This window comes from Cyrtonyx montezumae, unplaced genomic scaffold (assembly GCF_038088225.1).
Source record: "Cyrtonyx montezumae isolate F1298 unplaced genomic scaffold, pur_monq_1.0 scaffold_33, whole genome shotgun sequence".
NCBI lineage: Eukaryota > Metazoa > Chordata > Aves > Galliformes > Odontophoridae > Cyrtonyx > Cyrtonyx montezumae.
In genome coordinates, this window is record NW_027072038.1 from 235,337 (window position 1) to 255,021 (window position 19,685).

General features: G+C 40.8%; 1 long non-coding RNA gene across 2 annotated transcripts in view; it reads right to left on the bottom strand.

The window, feature by feature from the left end:
* LOC136054040 (uncharacterized) overlaps positions 1-19,328 on the bottom strand; it is a 60,779-nt gene extending 41,451 nt beyond the window's left edge. For both annotated transcript variants that reach the window (XR_010622706.1, XR_010622705.1), the window contains exons 1-2: positions 19,259-19,328; positions 18,880-19,154 (exon numbers count right to left, since the gene is read on the bottom strand). This is a non-coding gene — a long non-coding RNA (uncharacterized LOC136054040). The remainder of the gene's footprint in view (positions 1-18,879; positions 19,155-19,258) is intronic.
* Positions 19,329-19,685: the final 357 nt, after the last annotated feature.

Consider the following 19,685-nt stretch of genomic DNA (forward strand, 5'->3'; position numbering starts at 1 on the left):
GCTCACAAAGCATTCTGCCTTCTCTCTCTTTTTCTAACCTTAACTCCCAGGTTTCTCAGCCTTTCTTGCCAGTAGGACCTCAATCATTATCTTTAATGGTTAATTTGCCTACTATGAACTATTAATAGCAAAAGGCCATGCAATCTTCCTATGTCCCATTCAATAGAATTGACAAATCACACAGAATTCAACAGTTTTCAGAGGTACAGAGAGCCCGAAATGCTGCCTGTGACAACTTTTTTCCAGTGCAGTAAAAAATCATTTTTTCATGTTCCAGAACTGCCTCGTTTCTCTTAGCACTTCTCATGCAATCAGATCATCATGGAAAAAGTTTTATTCCTTAATAGTGATAGGATCATAGAATCATTATGATTGGGGAAGACCTCTAAGATCCCCAAAGTTCAACCCCAACCCATCCCCACCACACCCACTGACCATATCCCTCAGTTTTACATCTATATTGCCCTGGAAACCCTCTGGGGATGGGCTCCACGACCTCCCTGGGCAGCCTGTGCCAATGCTGACCACTCTTTCTGGTATTTCAGGATTCTGGTAATTCCAACTATCACGAGATGAGGCACTGAGGAACACAGTCAGTGGGGATGGTGGGGATGGGTTAGCCTTGGACTTGGGGATCTTAGAGATCTTCTCCAACCTTAATGATTCTGTAATTCTCTGAAATTCCCACTAAGTTTCAGTTGTACTCTGGATGGCATTCCTTTTGAAAACTGCTTTTCACCTCTCAACTTTTCATTTTAGGGTAACTCGAGCTAACATCAGTGGCTGCAGTCCAGGCATCTCGCCGTGCACTGCACATGGATGCCCTGTTACCATAACGAGTGTCCAAATCCCTGCTTTCCCAGGCACAACAGGATGTGATATGCTTGGTGGCTGCAGACAAGTTACTTTATGTAATCTGGCAATTATAATATTCTTGTTCCTTTGTAAAGTGCTTCGAGGCCACATGTGAAATGAAAAATATTATTAATGAGACAGCACCATCTCTTTTAGGCAATAACCTCTCTCTCTCAATTGGCAGTTGACTTGCCCTTATTAAAAACCAAGCATGCATTTTCAGAGAACCAGCAGGTCTCATCCAGAGAGCAGAGCAACACAGCAGAATGAACAAAATGTAAACAGCCCCCATGTACACAGAGATAGTGGGAGCACCACAGCTGTCACCCTCCTCTCTAAGCTGCCAGGAAATACAGGATCAATCAAATCTAGCAGCCCTCAGGTCAATGGTTGCATGCTCACAGAAAGGTCAATCATTTGTTTACGGCATTCCTGGCACCACACCACAAGATGAAGGGGGAAAACAGTTCTACGTATGGCTCATACAAATCATCTTAACTAAATTACTGGCCTGCTTTATTCTGTGCATCATGAAGTATACTTTACTGAAAGCAGCACCTACTCCCATTTACCAAGAAAAAAAATGAAGAAAACCAACTCCTTCTCATACCAGAGTAATATGGTCATGATCTCATAAATATGTCATATTTTAGATTGTTTTTAAAGTAATCTTTATAGGAGGTTCACATCCTGATTTATGGCCAATGAGAAAACGCCACACTGAAATGGCTGTAAGCACCAAAGGGAAAAGAAGGCAATGTTTCCTCTTCAACCCTGACTTCTTATAGCAACAGAACTGGGTCAGAACGAGACAAGCAGCTCATTCCAAAGAAACAAGACTATCAGAAATAGATTGCCTTGTACAGTAAAAATAAATCAGTCAATTAAGGTCTCCATTAGGTTTTACAATGGTCAAACGAAAAAATAAATGAAAAATGCATTCAACCAAATCAGGACTGAGAAATCTGGAAATGTGGCCATGGATTTCACAGCGAGAACATTCATGGTCTGATTTCAGAAAACCCATTGTCAGTGTAAATCTGTAATCCAAAGCTGCTAAACATGTGGTGCCTGGGGCACCCTTGGTCACTGGGATGAGAACACATTGCCCATATTTGTTTGGGGGACATGAAAGTAAGGGTTTCTGAAAAACTCAAAACCTTTTCTAGAATCAGATTAGGCACTGTGAAGTCTGTCTAGCAGAGACAGAGAACTTTTGAATAAAAGCAGCATGTAAAGGGAAAACATTCACTTTTGATTTTTAAATGAGTTCTAAAAAAAAAAATCAAGTAAACATGAAAGGGGAAAAAACTGTTAATAAATACTGCTTTCAACACATAACTCTGACAACCACTTAATCCCAGTGCTGTTTTTCCTCAGCTATTATTACTGTGATGAACATGTGCAACCATTCCACAGAAAACTCTCCCCCCCACAGAGGTATTTTTAGGTGAGAAGGCAGAAAATATTTCTGATTTCCATTACTTTTCCCTGTTTCTGGGCCTTTCTTAATCTGCATTTAATGCTAACTATAAAAGGGACCCAAGGAACAAGGAAGGCTGTTTAGTCATCAGTTAAACTCTGGATTCCTTCTTTCATTTCATACAAAGTTGGTGCTTTAATCAGAAGCAAATGTAGGACAGTTACTTACTAGAATTAACAGCCTTTACTGTTAATTTCATTGAAACAGTGTGGCCCTCAAGTATTAATTAAATCTTAAATTGCTTTCTGGGGCAGAATCACTGGTCTACTTTTTCTGGTCACAGGAGCATTACTGCAAACAGTCTCTGTGACATGCCCAAAGACATACAGCAAGTCAAGGCGAGAGTCAGAAGAAGCCATGAACAACTGAAAGAGTCAAAGTCTCAATTTTCCCTGACAAGCACTCCACTGCACTCCAAGCCTTGAAATGAAATGACTGACACAGCCTGAAGCAGCCAGAGAGTGGAAAGTGAGGACAAGACAAAAGCTCTAAGCGCACATCAAGAGGGCAAATTCTTGTTTGTCCAATTATTTGAACCGAGGGAAAATTAGATGGGGACTTAGTACGAAGAGGATGAGAATGATAACAGATAATGAGCTTGTTTTTCATTTATACCAAGGTCTCCTTGTAACACTCAGCCTTAAAATGGCAGAAAAGTAGGCCCAAATAATCTCTTTTTTGGCAGCGACTCTTACCTCTGCAGCTAATATAAAGACTTGGCTCTTGGGTTTGCTCCCACATCCGAGGTGAAGTGAGGAGCAAATCAAGGGCTCATTGAGGAACCAAGTGCAAAGGAAGGAGTGTGTATCCTTAGTTTTTAGAAGCCAAAGTTATCCTGAAAAAAACCCATGACCCTGAACTACGGGAAGCACAATGCTGTCTTGAAATTGTGTTTGCTTGATACTCCCACTGTCCAAATCAGAGTTAGAAAAGCAGTTGAAGATCAGGCCAAAGATGATGCCAGCAAAGAGATCGGCCTCCAAGAAACAGATAGGCAATACGCTGTGAGGCAGATGTCTGGCAGATATGTTTCTGTTTTGTTTGAACAAAAAAGCTTTCCTAACACTGAAGAACAGGACTGGTTTCTATAACACAATTATATTTTCCCATGGATAATAGACATATTTATATGCTAATTATCACAGAGCCATAGAATCACACCATGCCTTGGTTTGGAAGGGACTGTGAAGACCACAGAACCATTGAACTGTATAACAGTTAGTTTGGAAGGGACCTTAATAATCATAAAATCACAGAATCACAGCGTATTTGGGTTGGAAGGAGTCTTAAAGGTCACAGAACCATAGAATTGTAGAATGGTTGGGTTGAAAGAGACCTCAAAGCCTCCCAGCCCCAGTCCCTGCTGTGGGCTAAAAAGTCAGGAAGAAAAATTAAGAATCAGATCAGCTTTCCACATCCTCAGGCCTGCAGTAGTCTCATCACATGATATTCCTAATCCAACTTTATTTTAGAGGTCATCAATTCAGTTTCTCAACTTCTTGTAATTTTTGGTACAGTCTGTTAAAATAATGTTGTGTCAATCAATCATTATCTCAGGGGCTTCAATTTTCCTTTCAAGCCTCTTCTATTTAAAAACTCAGCTTTTCATTCCCTGTTCCTTATTCCTTGTCTTCAATTCACCTATTTCAGTTACTCAGTATCCTCAATTGTCACCTTCCTGATTTTATCTCTGCATGCTTGATTGGCAGAGATAAACACACACAGCTCAGGACTCAATAAATCCCACTTGTCCTTCTGGACATTCTGTTTCTGTGTAATGACTTACTACAGGATCATAAAAAAAAGTACTAAAAATAATTATTGCTTTCAAAACAAACAGAAATACTTGGTACAAAACTTGATGTGTACAGAAAGAGAGAACATGCCACAGCTGTAAAAAGTGCCTTAAATTCCACCATAGTGCATAAATAGGACTTGATCAAACCCCACTCTCACATGTAGGCTTCAAAGTACTTCAAAGAGAGACTCCTCAAGAATACATGGACAAATTTTCAAAGCCTCTGGAAAACACATTCACCAACATCCTCAACTATGAAGAAGTCCTTAAGTGCAGTCTACTCCAAGTGACTGAACTTGCAAGTTTCTCTCAGCTATCAGAAGGACAGAAATCTCAGTGTTCACTCAAAGAACAAACGAACAACAAAAACAAAGAAACCCTGGGTGAGATCCTTATCATTTCACATAGCTCCAAAATTAAGGAGGCTAAGGAAAACACTGCCAACGTTTGCAACTTAAAATATCACCGAAGAGTGCCTGCTGTTCAGAAAGACCTGCTTTGAAATGTTGTCTGAACTGCACATGCAGTGCATTTTAAGGGCTGCAAGGGCATGCATTTCAGCCTTATGTTAGAGATTCCAAAATCCCAGTCAATAGAGCAATCCAGATGTGCTTGCTGAAAAGTCCACTTACAAACTCAGCTTTTAAACAGCAGTAAGAGTAATCAATGAGACATGGCGAAAGGAACGTGTCATTAGTACAGAGAATAATTGGCTGATAAGCCCAATGGCAGCAGACTACTCTTCAGTGATGTCTGAGATAATTAAGTAATATATCATTAATACTTATAGGCTTTTTGTGTAATTGTATTTCTAACACATACCTGTCCTTCTCCTATAATCAACCGCTATTTTATGTGATGTACATAACCTGATGCTAGTGTTGTTGCCTGGCATCACATATAAATCTCATCCTAGCTGCTTGCTATTAAGTATTTGTCGCCAATGCACCACCACATCACACCTCTGCAAGTTCTAGAAGCAGGAGAACACTTGCAAAAAGCTATGTGCAGATCTGCTAAGCAATAGGCATTCATCTGAGATGGGGTTACTTTATTTTCTTAGAGGTTAGCCAGTGTATAATTGAAGCCTGCCCACGGGCATGCAGCAGGGGACTGCAAGATGCTGCACGCAGTGAGAAGTCCGTGCAGTACCAACAGCCAGCAGCACCTGATTGCAGTGCTTTTGGGAAACCTGAACTCCAGTTTGTAAAGGATTAAAAATCAGCTTGCTGAGATGCTGCATGTTCGATACGTGAGCATATAGGAAATCCTTGGTCAGGAATTGCCACAGATTCTTTAGGCAAGAAAATATTCCTAAGCTTCTTCAGCAACCCAAAGCAACACAGTAGTCAAAGATTCAGAGGAAAGAAAGCAAAGAGATCCAGAAAATATTTCCCCTTTTCCCACCTTTTCCTCCCCAGATAACCCTGATAACTGTTTTTAACAGATCCTGAAAGCAAGTATTAAGGTAGCTAACATGCCTGGGTTGGATTGAAATGCACGAACACAGCCACTCCACCTTTAAGCAAATATTTTCTGTTCACTACCAGGCAAGGACTTCATACAAACTTAGAGCTGTTGCATCTTCCTCCAAACACTTTGCACTCACCTGTTCAAAGATCCTGGAAGATTTGTTGGAAGCCCACAATCCTTGCAGAGCTAGTTAGAAGACAACCTGCAAGGATATAATATTTCTAAGGCTAAAATGAAACTCAGGTAAGTATTTAATTGGCTACACACTGTTTGAAACATGATGGATTTGCATCCGTTCTGCTGAGCTGCTGCTTTCCTCTATTCTGCAAGAGAAATGAATCGTACAAGGAAGAACCTGGACATCTTCCAGAGCAGCAAAGGGCAAACACAAAATTCACTTATTTATTAGAGAGCTGCTGCCATTATGTTTCAAGTTGATTAGTCGTAAAAATTAGCATTTCATAAAGCCTTCTGACAGGAGACAGGACCCTTTCAGGAAACAACAACAAAAAAAATACAACTAGCAATAATACATCGGGGCTCTTTGTGAATTGTTCGTTAATTTTTGAGATTCACACCTCTCTCACCATGAGCTGGAAGTCAACAGTGTCCTAAAAAACACAATGTCAGAATTGGTTCTCATCTTCACTTTATCAGTTTTAAGCTTTCATAGCAATGAAAATGAATCCCCGTTGCAAAGAGCTAAGTCTGAACTAAGTACATTTGAGGTAAGCAGGCAAGCAGTCTGGGTCAGGTGTTTTTTTTGTTGTTGTTTTTTGTTTTTAACAAAGTTACAGCTGTAAGACTTTTAGCATGCATGTGAGGTAGCAGAAAGGCTCTGTATTTCCACGTGTTTCAATGATCTCATGAAAAAAAATCCTACATTCAGTTTATTAGCGAGATTGAGTGTTGCTTAGGACTGCTGACACTCTTCATTTAGTTAAATTTGTAATTCAAAAAGGTAAATTTGTCTGTATTTCCTTAGGGAAGAGCCATGCTACCTTCACAAATAACCAGCAATGTTCCCTGCCTGTATTCTACTTCCCCTAAGGAATTCCAAAACCTCGTGGCAGGAGGCAGACCTCAGCAGGTAGAGGCTCATCAATTTAGCACATCACCAGACACCCAGGGGTTGAAGGGCTCCTTCCATTTCTTGATGTAAATGATCCCTGAATGATGCTTCGGGAATGGGGATGTCAAGGAGACATGTTTTATATCTGCCCAGTTCAAAACAAGTGTGCATTAGCAGGTAGCTCTCTTTTATCCAATTCTTCCCCGCAAGGGCTTATCAATTTTGTACCAGGTTCAGTCACAGTCCATTTCTGTCACAGACTTATCAACATGGTAATTCAAAATTTGCAGGTGCGATTACACCTACACGAATACTGATGAGCTCGAAGTCTGACAGGACTTTGAAAAATGTGGATGGATTGCAAGCTGCTATAAGCACTCATACAGCCTGGGAATGTTAACATGTGGTAGGCACGGCATCAGAAATGGAGGAAAGGGAAAAAAAAGAAAAGACATTGGGTATGAACTTAAATTTAAGACAGGGGCCTAATTTTTGCTAGATGGAAAATAACAGAACAATTGCAATTTCTCTTTATTTGAGGTGACAGAATGCTCAAAGTTGCAGGAAATCCTGCCAGAAGATTTTATTTAGGGCAATGTCAATTTTGGAAAGAGGTAAATAAAAGGAGGACCTTGGTCTTAAGTTTTAATGAGTCCCAGAGTACATACATTACTCAGTGTTTGCAATTCATCAATCATCTGTGATCCCCGATAAACAAAAAGGATACAAGGCTAGAATTCAAACTACTCAGAAAACTTGGAGATGTGAGATTTAAAAGCTAATAATTTTCAGAAGTTAATAACTTTCCATGCCAGACAACTCCTTGGAAGAAAACTATTATAATAAAATCTCAGATGACATGGAAGTGAGATAGAATCATTAAGGCTGGAAAAGACCTCTGAGATCATTCAGTCCAACTGTCCACCTTACCAGGAACATTGCCCACAAACTATGTCCCTGAGCATTATATTGACCCTTTCCTTAAACATCTCCAAGCTCATTGCACCAAAACATTGACCAGATAGTGAAGATAAACAACTACTGTCAAAAAGGCAGACAGAACAAGCAATTCTGATATCTAATTAGATATTTAAAAATACCTTCTGGTAAGCAGGACAGAAACAATGTGGAGGAAAGTTTCAAGTGGCCCAAATTGCCAGTGCAAGTGAACTGAGCTGAGAGGTGGTAATGAGAGCACTGTCCTCCTCTCCTTCTCCCCTTTTCCTTATTTTTCTTGTGCTAATTCATTTCACTGTTTTATCCTCTGCAATAATCGAGTCAGATAGGTCAGTTGTTCCAGAGCATTAACTGGAGCTGTACAATTTAATGTCAGTGTTTTGGCCCATATTTATTATAGCAGAAGAAAGAAATAAAGAATAATCCACCGTAGACACGAAAGAAAAAGTGCTTTTTAAGAAAATATTTGATGTAATGTCTCTGTGGACATACTTTGCGTGTGCCTTCCCAGGGTCCTCTTTGACATTAGCGAAGTAACATACATTACCTAATCTAACATACATTACCCAATCTAACATACATTACCTAATTTCTTTTCCCCTTGCCCTTAGGATGAGGGTCAAGCATTTGAACACTGACAATGCATGGCACTTGCCCAAGTAGCAGCATCGCCATCCACGTACTGCTCTCTGAATTCTTGCTAGACTGTCACAGACTTGTCAGAAAAGAGAACGTATGAAGACAAAAGACAAAGAAGTGTGGGGGAAGATTTGCTCCCTAAGCTCTCGCTTGCTAACAGTGCTTCTACACTACAGTGTGGCAGAACAAACACACAACAAAGTCAGAAATGTGACAGACAAGAGTATGTGTGACTCAGAAGGGAAAAAAATTGCTAAACCTTTGACCAGTGTAGACCTCAATAACCTGAAAAATGCAAACTCAGATGCAGAGGGGAGAATCTTGACCTTCATCCAGGAGAGTTCAGCTCCCTCATTTCTGACCTGCATATCTATAAGGCCTTCTAGAAAGGTTTGGCCACCTAAGCTATCACCAGTCGGATCTCTCAGGAAAGCATGAATAAGGGATAAAGTGAAAGCACATTTCATTAACTATTTGACTTTTCTTAATTTGTATTTAAAATTTTACCTTGTAAGGTTTTCTTTCCCCCTTCCAAACAATGCAGGATATGGGAATATATATGAAAACAAGAATCCTTGTGCAAGGATACCTACCAGGATGAGGGCCTTTAACTAAGCCAAGGGTGATTCAGGTTGGATATTAGGGAAAATTTCTTCTCTGAATGATTGACACAGGCTGGGTGAGGAGGTGGTGGAATCATCATCCTTGGAGGTGCTTAAGGATTGTGGAGATGTGGCACTGAGGGACATGGTCAGTGAGCATAGTGGGATGGGTTAGGGTTGAACTTGGGGATCTTAGAGGCCTTTTCCATCCTTAATGATATCATGATTCTGTGATGAGACTTGGATCAAGTCAGTATAACAATAAGAGCTGGCAACACTTCGCTTAGCCTGGGGCACTGACCTCAGCTGAAGTTTTGAAATGCTGCTGTAACAGAATAAATTGACAACACTGAAGTTGCTGGAATGCTCTGACACAGATTCTGGGCTGCATGAAACATCTCAAACAGTCGAAAACGAGTCTTTGAGCACCTCAAACCAGCTTCTACAATCTCCAACACTGAGGTACTAAAAGCACAAAAAATCCTCACTGCTGCATTACCTCTTCCATATTCAATGACTGAATTTCCAGCTCACTTTCCTCGGTAACGAGCTTAGATTTCTGTCTTCAAATGAGCGGTCGTATTCATGTGACTTCTGAACAATAACACTTTGTCAGTAACACAGTTTGTTCACCCAGCTGGAAATTACAAACCTTTGTGTTTTGTTTGTTTGCTAGGTTTAGGTCTTAGTTCTTTCTGACTAAAAATTCCCTCTCAAAGAAAAGTTAATCAATGAAGTAGTGATACAAAGCAGACAGAGAAGAAAAATAAGACACCTATCCTCCATACCCCTTTTGTTCATAATATAGGATTGAATCAAACTTCTCCAAACAAGTCTCCTGTGGACAAGGACCCATGAAATCATTAGCACTGTAGCCATTATGCGTGGTTAGAAACAAAGCTCCATGTTACATCTGCCTTTTAAGACCTGTCTACAGCTGGAATTTGTGGCAAATTAGCTTCAATTAGTTCAAAAGATCATTTTACAAATTGTCTAGTTTCTCAGAACGTTAAACCATTTGGAAGTGGATTTGTGGACTTAACACAATAAAGCCCCTGCAGATTCCCAGCGATGCCTTGAGCTCTCAGCCCTGCTTTTGTGAGGCCTTGGACTCCTGTCAAGAGGAACATATCCCAGGCCTACCTGGAAGACAATTAACACAGTGCATAGCATTTTTCATTCTCTTGCAGGTTCATGCTGATCCCAGGGAGTGCTACCAATGCAACTGTTGTCTTGCTATTCAGAAGCACCACCTCGTAACAAAGCTGTTCCCCAGCAGTCAGTACAAATGCTGGTTATTCTTCACATCCCACATGCAGAAACTCAATTGGTGGCCACGGGAGAAGCTCACAACCTTCAACCAGTCCAATCCAGAAGCGTTTGCAGTCCATCTTCTGACATCTCTTTCCCTCACAACACGCCTGTAGCAACTGACCTTAAAACTGGTTCTCCCTCCCTAAACTATTTTAGCCTGAATAAATTCAAAATACCAAGGATTGGGAGATGGTAGAGACAGTGGCCTATCTAACAGAAGTGCTGAGGGTGTTAACCTAGGGAAAACACTGCTGAGATTTCTAGGAAAGCAAGCTTTGACATCCTTCACTGCCTTTTCCTTTGTAACTGAACGTTCCCAGAAAGTGAGAAATGACACAAAAATCTAGGAGGAACCTTCCTTTGACTCCAACATTTTCCTCCCTGGCTTGTTTAAGGATTCACTGCATGACTTTGGCTGTCCTTGCAGAAACCCTCTCAGCAGCAAGGCAATGGCCAGGCCTGCCAGGATGCTTTCTGTGCAGACTGACAGCTTTCCAAGCTCACAAAAGACAGATGATGGGATTGGCTTACAAAAATCCCATGACTTCTCTTGTTTCGTCTTAAATCCCATTGATATGCAGTGCAAGGAAGTCTCAAAACACACAGCAAAGCAACAGATCCATAGGAGGGGAGTACTGATTTCAAAACATGGCTACAGCGATAATAGACAAAAAAAAACCCCACACGACAATGGAATAAAAACAGCAAATGGATGTACCATTCAAATGATAGGCCTCTAGCTGTGGGTATACAAAGCTTGCATCAAGCTCTGTGCCAACCAGGTCTTGGAAATACTTGAGTATGTTTTATAGCTATAGGAGACACCGTTGCTAACCTGACATATAAAGAAATTCCCTTCTGATTTCTTTTCGACAGAAGCCTGCCTGAAGTCTAATTATGCCCTCTTTTGTCTAACGAGCATAAAGAAATGCAAAGTGTCATGTCCTCAGAGCCACATGCCCTCAGTAGTCTCTCAGCCCACCTTTTTGACAAAATAGGCATATTGCTTTTGTGTCAGATCAACAGGGTATCAACAGACACTTCTTTTAATTTAAAATAAAAATAAAAAAAAATACAAAAACACCACACAACAGAGTTAAGCATTATCACAGAATTGTAGGGGTTGGAAGGGATCTCCAGAAATCGATTCCCCCTGCAACGCAGGCTCCCTACAGCAGGCTGTACACTTAGACATCGAAGCGGGTCTTAAATATCTCCAGAGAAGGAGAATTCACAACCTCCCTGAGGAACCTTTTCCAGGGCTTTGTCACCCTTACTTTGAAGAAGTTCCTTTGCAGATTGGTGTAAAACTTCCTATGCTCCAGTTTATGGCTGTTTTCCCTTGTCCTGTGCCCACAGACCGCTGAAAAGATGTTGATCATGTCTCTTAGACTCCCACACTTAAGATATTTATAAACATTAATAAGGTCATCTCTGAGTGTTCTTTTCTCAAGGCTGAACGGATCCACAGACCCAGTTCGCTCAGCCTTTCCTCGCAGAGGAGATGCTCCAGGCCCTTTATCATCTTTGTGCCCTCCACTGGGCTTTCTCCAGGAGATCCTTGTCTTTTTTGCACCAGGGAACCCAGAACTAGATAAAGATCTCCGGTGAGGCCTGACCAGGGCAGAGCAGAAGGGGAGGATCACTTCCCTTGACCTGCTGTCCACACTTTTAATGCACCACAGGATCCCATTGGCCCTCTTGGTCACCAAGGCACACTGCTGGCTCATGGCTCATCATCCACCAGGACCCCCAGGTCCCTCTCTGCAGAGCTCCTCTCCAGCAGGTCATCCTCCAACCTGTACTAGTACTTGCAGTTATTCCTTCCCAGGTGCAAAACTCTACACTTGCTTTTGTTAAACCTCATCTGGTTTATTGTTGCCCAGCTCTCTAGTCTGTCCAGGTCGTGCTGAATGGCAGCACAGTCTTCTGGTGCATCAGCTGCTCCTCCCACCTTCGTATCATCAGCATGCTTACTGAGGGTGGTCACTATTCCCTCATCAAGGTCGTCAGTGGAGATATTGAACAAGGTCACCAACCCACTGCACCACCAATCACCACACTCTGAGCTTGGCCAGCCAGCCAGTTCTCAACCCTCTTAACCAATCCACTCATCTATCCCATGCTTTCTCAGCTTCATTATGAGGATGTTATGGAAGACAGTATCAAAAGTCTTGCTGAAGTCAAGGTAGATATCCACTGCTCTCCGCCATCTACCCAGCTGGTGATGCCATCATATGATTGAAACATAAGGGGCAAAGTGGGAGTGTACAGGGTTGACCTGTGTAAATAGTGGAGACAGATTTATGGGGCTGGAGGGCAAGAGAAACTCCACTGACCTGAGAGTTTTCAGGGCTGTCCTCCTTTCAGACGAACCCATCTTCTGTTTTAGGAAGATAAAATGACAGGGAACACGATCCCAAAGAGAAGTCACTTATCAGGACAATGCGAGCAGTGGAGTTGATTTCAGGCAAGCAGAAGAAAAATGATTGCCCTAGAAAAGACACAGCAATGCCACTCAGCAAGGCTGTCTCCTGGGGAAGAAGAGGAGAGGGTGTTCGGGGGTAAACTGCTGTCTGAAGAAACTATAGACTATAACAAATTCAACTCCAAAGAAAATCTGACCTCGCAACCACTTTATTCGCTGAATGCAAATAACTGATTAGACCTGAAACTCCGGTTAATAGCTCATGTCAAGCAGAAAAAATATAAGTTCTAATTTATCTTGACAAATAACTTACACTTAGATGACCTTTTATGAATGTGCATAATTTTGGTTTCACTTCATACAGTCACAAAAACATACCCTTAAAGAAAATTTTCCCCAGTGTATGGATTATATCTGCTGGGAAACTCAACACATTTTCACACCTGCCCAGAATTCTAATTTTTCATGCTATCATATATAAGGAGTGAACTGCTGAAATAATCTTATTACATGGGAAGGTTCTATCCAACAATTTTCTTTTCATTAAGTACTCCATAGATACCCTTAATGGGCATCACTCAGACACTAGCAGAGAAAGAAAATCAAGCCCTTCTAAAAACTAACCCCAAACTCATTGTTCATTAACATCTTTGCAATAGGCAATTACCAAAAGATCATTATCTAACATCAGCTGTATTTTCACTACTGAAAAAATAACTAAGCAAGAATGATATTGTCACTAATATTTGTCTCTGGAAGTTTCACTTATTACAGTTCATCTTCTTTGTGGTCTCCTTCCCTTGGTGCAAATCAGACTACAGAAAAGAGAAGCAGCAGAGAAATATCAGCTTAGCTCTGAGCTTTTCTACAGGGACTACAAATGCATGGGGAGCAAATGATCTTGGCTTGCTGGGCATCCATTTTAGAATCCATGTAGAAACACAACTGCAAAATCAGTTTGCCTAGAGACACTGCTTCCACATCCAGTCCCAAGTAAACACAAGTAAGGTTACACAGCTGCCATGCAACTTTCCATTTGTCTTAAAAGATGGAAGAGAAACAAAAGAGCACCTGGAATGATTCCTGGGTGGGAGGATTGTACTACCTAAATCTAAATCTATCTGTTATTCTCTCAGTAATCTGATAAAGTTCTAAAGATTCACAAGTTTAGCTCCATTTCTTCTGCGTAAGGAAAGCATTCAGGAAAGGAATAATTGCAAAATCCCAATAAAGTGAATGAAAATAGAGCAGAAATACTCTTCCAGCTCCAAACAGCTCAGTGGATTATTCATAATACCAAAGCTCTAAGGTTTTATTAAGTCGCAACATGAGGTCTTATTGCTTTGATTGATGTGTCACCTAGAAATTCCAGGCACAGGTCAGTAACCTGTAATGAAAGGTCCTACACAAACATTAACCAAAACAAACAAAAAAACAACCAACAAAAAAAAAGTCTCTCAAAGAATCAAAACTGAAGGCCAGCTCAGTTTTTATTTTTATCCCAGCCTTTAACAAAGGACAGGCTCCTCTAACAAGGACCCTCTCTCATCAGGGTTAATGCAGTGTGGTGTTTTGTACCAAAAGTGGCGACTTCAAAATCCTTCATGCAATTGCACTTTCCTCTGTTATCTGCCAGATCCACACTAATAAATAAAAGGTTCTCTTCCCTGATGAGTTTTTCAAAGCTGTTTTGCAGTGTGTAAGCACCTGCCAGGTTTGATGGCTCGCAGCAGCTCATCGGCTTTTCACATGGACAAGAACTAAGTTCCCCACTTGTATAGCTCAGTGGTGCTCCATCAAAACACACAGAACAAACATCAGGAGCAGGACCGTGCTTTGCTGACCTACTTACTGCTGTCTCAGGGCAAAGTGTGTTGCCCTTCGTTGTTCTTTCTTCCCTGCACCACCAGGCAACACCTCTCCCCATATTCTCATGAGATACAGAAGCAGAGTGGCTAAGTTATCATTTCAAAGCACTGCTGTCACACACACAACTGCTTTTCTTGCAGTACAATGAGATTGGTACAAAAGTGCCTTGGTATTCTAAACCACTACACTACCTTAAATTAACTTAATCTAAACCATGCCTACTCTAAAATATCTTCCCTTTCTTACTAATACTAATAAGGAGCCAAACTGCACAGACACTATGGAGACAGAGCTTTAGATTTAATACAGTACATTTAAATTAAATGGGCCTAACACACTGCTTTCTTTTCCTTTTTAAGTCCCATCTTACATCTCCAGATTCTGTGGTTGTTTCAGCCTTGATAGAGTTAGAGACATTGACAGCTCAAATACATAAATAAATATTTTAAAAATGCAAGGCAAGCCTACATCCCATGGGAAATATCTGAGCTTTTCCAATGTTCACATTTGATTATTTATGCAGCTAAGTAAGAAAGGAAATTGCTAACAAATCTTTGCATTGGTTTGGCATGCTGTTCCAACCTGTCTTTTCCTGCTCTATCTCCATAATTGCTAGCTGATTAGGCAAGAGGAAGAATAGCTTTGTTTTACACAATGTAAACAACTGGGACTTGAAACCAGTTCCCCAGATTCACAGCTCTGCCAAAGACACCATACAAAACCACAGACAAGTTTATTCCTCAGCAAGAATCTGTATTTCCCCTCCATAAAATTAGAGATCCTTCCTTTTGCTTTTGTTGGTGCATTTTAGAGGCAAGATCTTTGATGCAGTGGCTACTTTACACTGCAAAACTCATACACACCTCCCCACTAGAAACTTGTTGGTGATTTGGTTTTAACCTTCCCATATAGAGATCTGTTTCCTTGGTGCAGTGCACACTTGCCCTTTTGACGCTGTCTGCAGAATGGGAGGTAAAAAAAAAGAGGACCCTTCTGATATAAATTTGATAGGACAAGAGGTAATGACTGAGTTGTGCAAGGGAAGGTTCAGGTTGGATATTAGGAAAAGAATTCTTCTCAGAAATAATGTTGGTGCACTGGCACAGGCTGCCCAGGAAGGTAGAGGAATCACCATCCCTGGAGGCATTCAACAACCATGTGAACATAGCACTGAGGGACATGGTTAGTGAGCAAGGTGGGATGGCTTGGGGTTAGACTTGGGGATCGTAGAGGTATTCTCTGACCTTAATGATTCTGCTATAAAATGTACTGTGTTTTCACTCTAGAGCAGCATCAGGCCTCATAGTTGGACAAATGCCATCCCTTAGAATCACAAACTGATGCCCAACTCAGTAACTGTTGTCTGCAGACTTCCTTCCCACTTCCTGATGGCTGCCTGCCCTACCCCCATTGACTCTTTGGAAGGAGGAGGGAACAATCCTTTAAGCTACCTTCTGGCACTGTATTCTTGCCCTTCGTACAAGCACAAACCTAGCTGAGAGCTATAAAGAAGGCCCGTGAGCCACTGAGACTTACCTTTATTAACCCTAGGAAATGTGCAGATCAGCCTAAATGCCTCTGTTTAAACAAAGCATGTGTTGGCTGTGTGCTTCAGATCTCTCCATTGCCATTAAATTTGTGTCAGCTGCTTCTTTCTCAAACAACACCGAACCCTTATCACTAGATTCGCCTAGGAGCCCTCTGTATATTTTGTGTGAAGAAATTTTGCCTCAATCACTTAAAAATTAGTCCTTTCTTCCCCTTGAATACTTATCTGCTCATGTTTATGAATAAGCCACAGCCATGAAGAATTTATTGGCATCAGCGAGTGCCTTCTGCTTATGTTGTTATTCTTTTCAGATCTTAGGATCCTCTCTGTTTGAAACATTTGTTCAGTAGTTTTGCAACTTGCAAGGAAAAAAATCGGAAGCAATGTAAGTAGATGAATGTATGCCCATATTAATCCCAGAAATACAATAGCACTTCGGTGCTTATATCATGATTGCTTCTAAACATCATCTTGAAAATACTCCTGGAGCAGCTTATGCTGTTACTGTCCCCTGCTGCTTATTACCACTGAACAGTGAGAAGCTTTCACACTGACAGCAGAAGCAACCTGAAAGTGCTACTTATGCAGCTCAATGAGAAGCCAGTTCTCTTTGTTTAACCTATTGGTGAAAAATCTATTGAAATTCCCTAACCATGCACTGATACAGACAACACACTCACACATGGCTCCTACTTTCAATTCTGCATATCACGGGATCTTTTCAAGACTGGGGTAGTGACATCTCAAACAGCCTTAACTGCCACAACCATGACCACGTCCTACCAGCTTCTTGGCTCATACATTTTTCCATTTCAGAACTTCTGCACACACTTTTCAGTGGTGAGGTACTTAGCCTCACAGCTTCTAAACTGCTAATGGGCTTGGACCAATGTGTGCAAAACAATACATACACACTCATACCAATTCTTAATGTGGAAGACCCATCTCCAGTGTCTGTATGCCAACTCCATCACCTCCAACAGAGACCTACAAGTTTATAGCAAACAATGACTTAGCAACCAGTGCATTTAGAAAAGCAATCTTTGAGTAAACAAATTCAGACAGGCACGAGGACAACTTTTCATATATTGACTTCAATCATTTGAAATTTAAACCTAGTTAAAAGTAACTGAGATGTCAACCTCGAGTTTGGCTTTTCACTTACCTTGTATTCTGACAGAAACACAAAAATGAAGCCAAGAAAAGAGTGCAATCAGTTCAGTAGTTTTAGGAATTACAATTATTTCCATTTGCCACTTTCCATGGTATTTTTGGGTATGTTCCATAATTTTTAATAACGTATATTTTTTGGCTGTGCATATCAGGATGTCAGAAGGTAACAGGCCGAATTTGTTACTATGCAAATCTGACACCTGAATAGGAACACTGAAGGATTCTGCCCTTTAAAATTTCAGGAAAATAGCAGCAAATTAGAACTGACAGGATGTTACTTTGATCTGACAATCATGACTGTAACTCACATTGAATATTGAATACTGGTTCTCTTTTAGTTCCAAGAAGAGTGGATACACACTACGCAGTTTGTGCATCTCATCATGTAACAACTGACAACACCAATAAGCCTCCTGAAAGTAGAGCTGTTTGGAAGAACTATGTATTATTTTGTTTTATTTTGACACCCACATGCTCGATTGAATATATCTGAAGATATATTAAGAGTCACGTGCATGGCCAGAGATGGTAATCTGTCACTCACCGTAAGAACTGTACCTTCCATGCAAATACTTCCCTTCCTGGTACAACAAAAGGAAATGGATTAAAACCTGGAGAATTTTCTATTTGCAGTTTCTATATTCTATGACTTTGATACCAGGTTGTTTTCAGTTGATAAGTGATAACTCTACGCAGTGCTACATTATCAAAGACTGAAATGCCATTTTTTTTTTATTAAGCATCCTGAAATCTACCCTTCTCCTCAGTTGAGTGGAGGGAAAATATTACCAAAAGAGCTACTACAACATCAGAGACTAAAGCAGACTCTAGGTTATTGAGTTCTTCAAAAGTAGGAATTAGATGAAGTTTTAGAAATGACATTTTTGTGCTCACAAAGTGCATACAAAGGAATAGTCTACTGTTTTTAAGGGAATGTAAATCACAACATAAAGGAGTGCGTACTCTAAGATTATATGTTCCAGTTCTGGTATTTATTTTTGCACCATCATGCCTTACTATACATGATCTATTTCTCTTCAAGTTTGTCTGTTGTTGCCACTACCAGGATGCTATTGTTTCCCAACCCTTCCAAAGGCTTGATCGATGAGCCCAGATAACTGGAAATCCATCAACAAACCTTCCAACAGCCAACAGCAATCCTTCAGCTTGCAGAAAGAATGGGTTGCAGGCAACAAGAGTAGCAGGAATAAACGGGCCATCTCAAGAGGCTGATTTCTTCAGTCCAGTTGCCTCCAAAACTTGATCATACTTGAATTTAGTAAAACCCAGAGGCCCACAGGAAAAATAAAGCTACCACAGCCATAACGCTTCAACCAAGTCATAGTAAATGCCTGTCATTCAATGAAATTTTACTCAGCAAGCCATAAAATAGTTTAACTTCATTTTATCCTCCATCTCACAAAGTCATTCTTACCAGAACAACATTACTCTGAACTGCCATGGAGATGATATGCTATAATTTTATGCTTTCAGCCACAATGCAGACCTTCTGTTGGGACTGCTCCCACAACCAGCTTCAGTTGTGGGAGACAGAATGCTTTCTGTCTTTAAATTTGTGCTGTCACACTTTCGCACAGGAAAAAGAAATAAAAAAGACAACAACAACAAGAAGACAAAAAATCACAAATGTGAAGTTGCACTCTTACCACTGTGACTTGTGCTTATAACAGACCCGTGATATTCAGGCTTGAGACAGACAGCAGTGCAGCTTCTGGGAGCCCAATGGAGGAGGCAATGCCATGTAGAGCCACCAAGGTTCTTTCTAGATGATACCTTGGGATACATCCTCAAGAGTTCTGGAGCTGTCATTTCAGCTGAGGCAATGATGCTCCTGCCATTGTCACCTCTCTCTGAGCATTACTAGGAGATTTTCAGAGGCACCTGATGTGATGTGGTAATTCTTACTGACATCTTCTCATTTCTTAACAAGAGAGAGGTAATTAATCTTGATGAATAAAAGTCCATATCAGAGCGTGAAGCAACCTCTACTAGTTTCCCCAGAGTAATAGCACTGTGTGTCCATACCTCAATCTATTCCTGGAGAATTGAGAAGCCATGAACATTACAATTGCTTTGATGACCTTGCTGTATCGCTTCTGAAAGACAGAGAACAAAGAAGAAATTCAGTACATTATATCAACTGGGAGATGTTACTATTAAAGCACTCTCACTTATTTACAAGGGGACAATTGCATCAATCAAGAAAAGCTAGAAAGAGCCTTCATTAGTCAAAATCTATTTATCACCCTGGAGCATAACTTTGTCACATTCAACTATAGAGCTGAAAGCCTTTGATGAGAGCCTTAATATAGCTGTTTTAAGACTGATGCAACTTCGAGATCCTCCAGTGTTATTTCTCCTCTGCAGAACACTTCCCAAAGAAAAGCCATCATCCTCCATTTGCAACACACGACAGCCAGCTATCCACACTGCGCAGTTTATACCATTATCT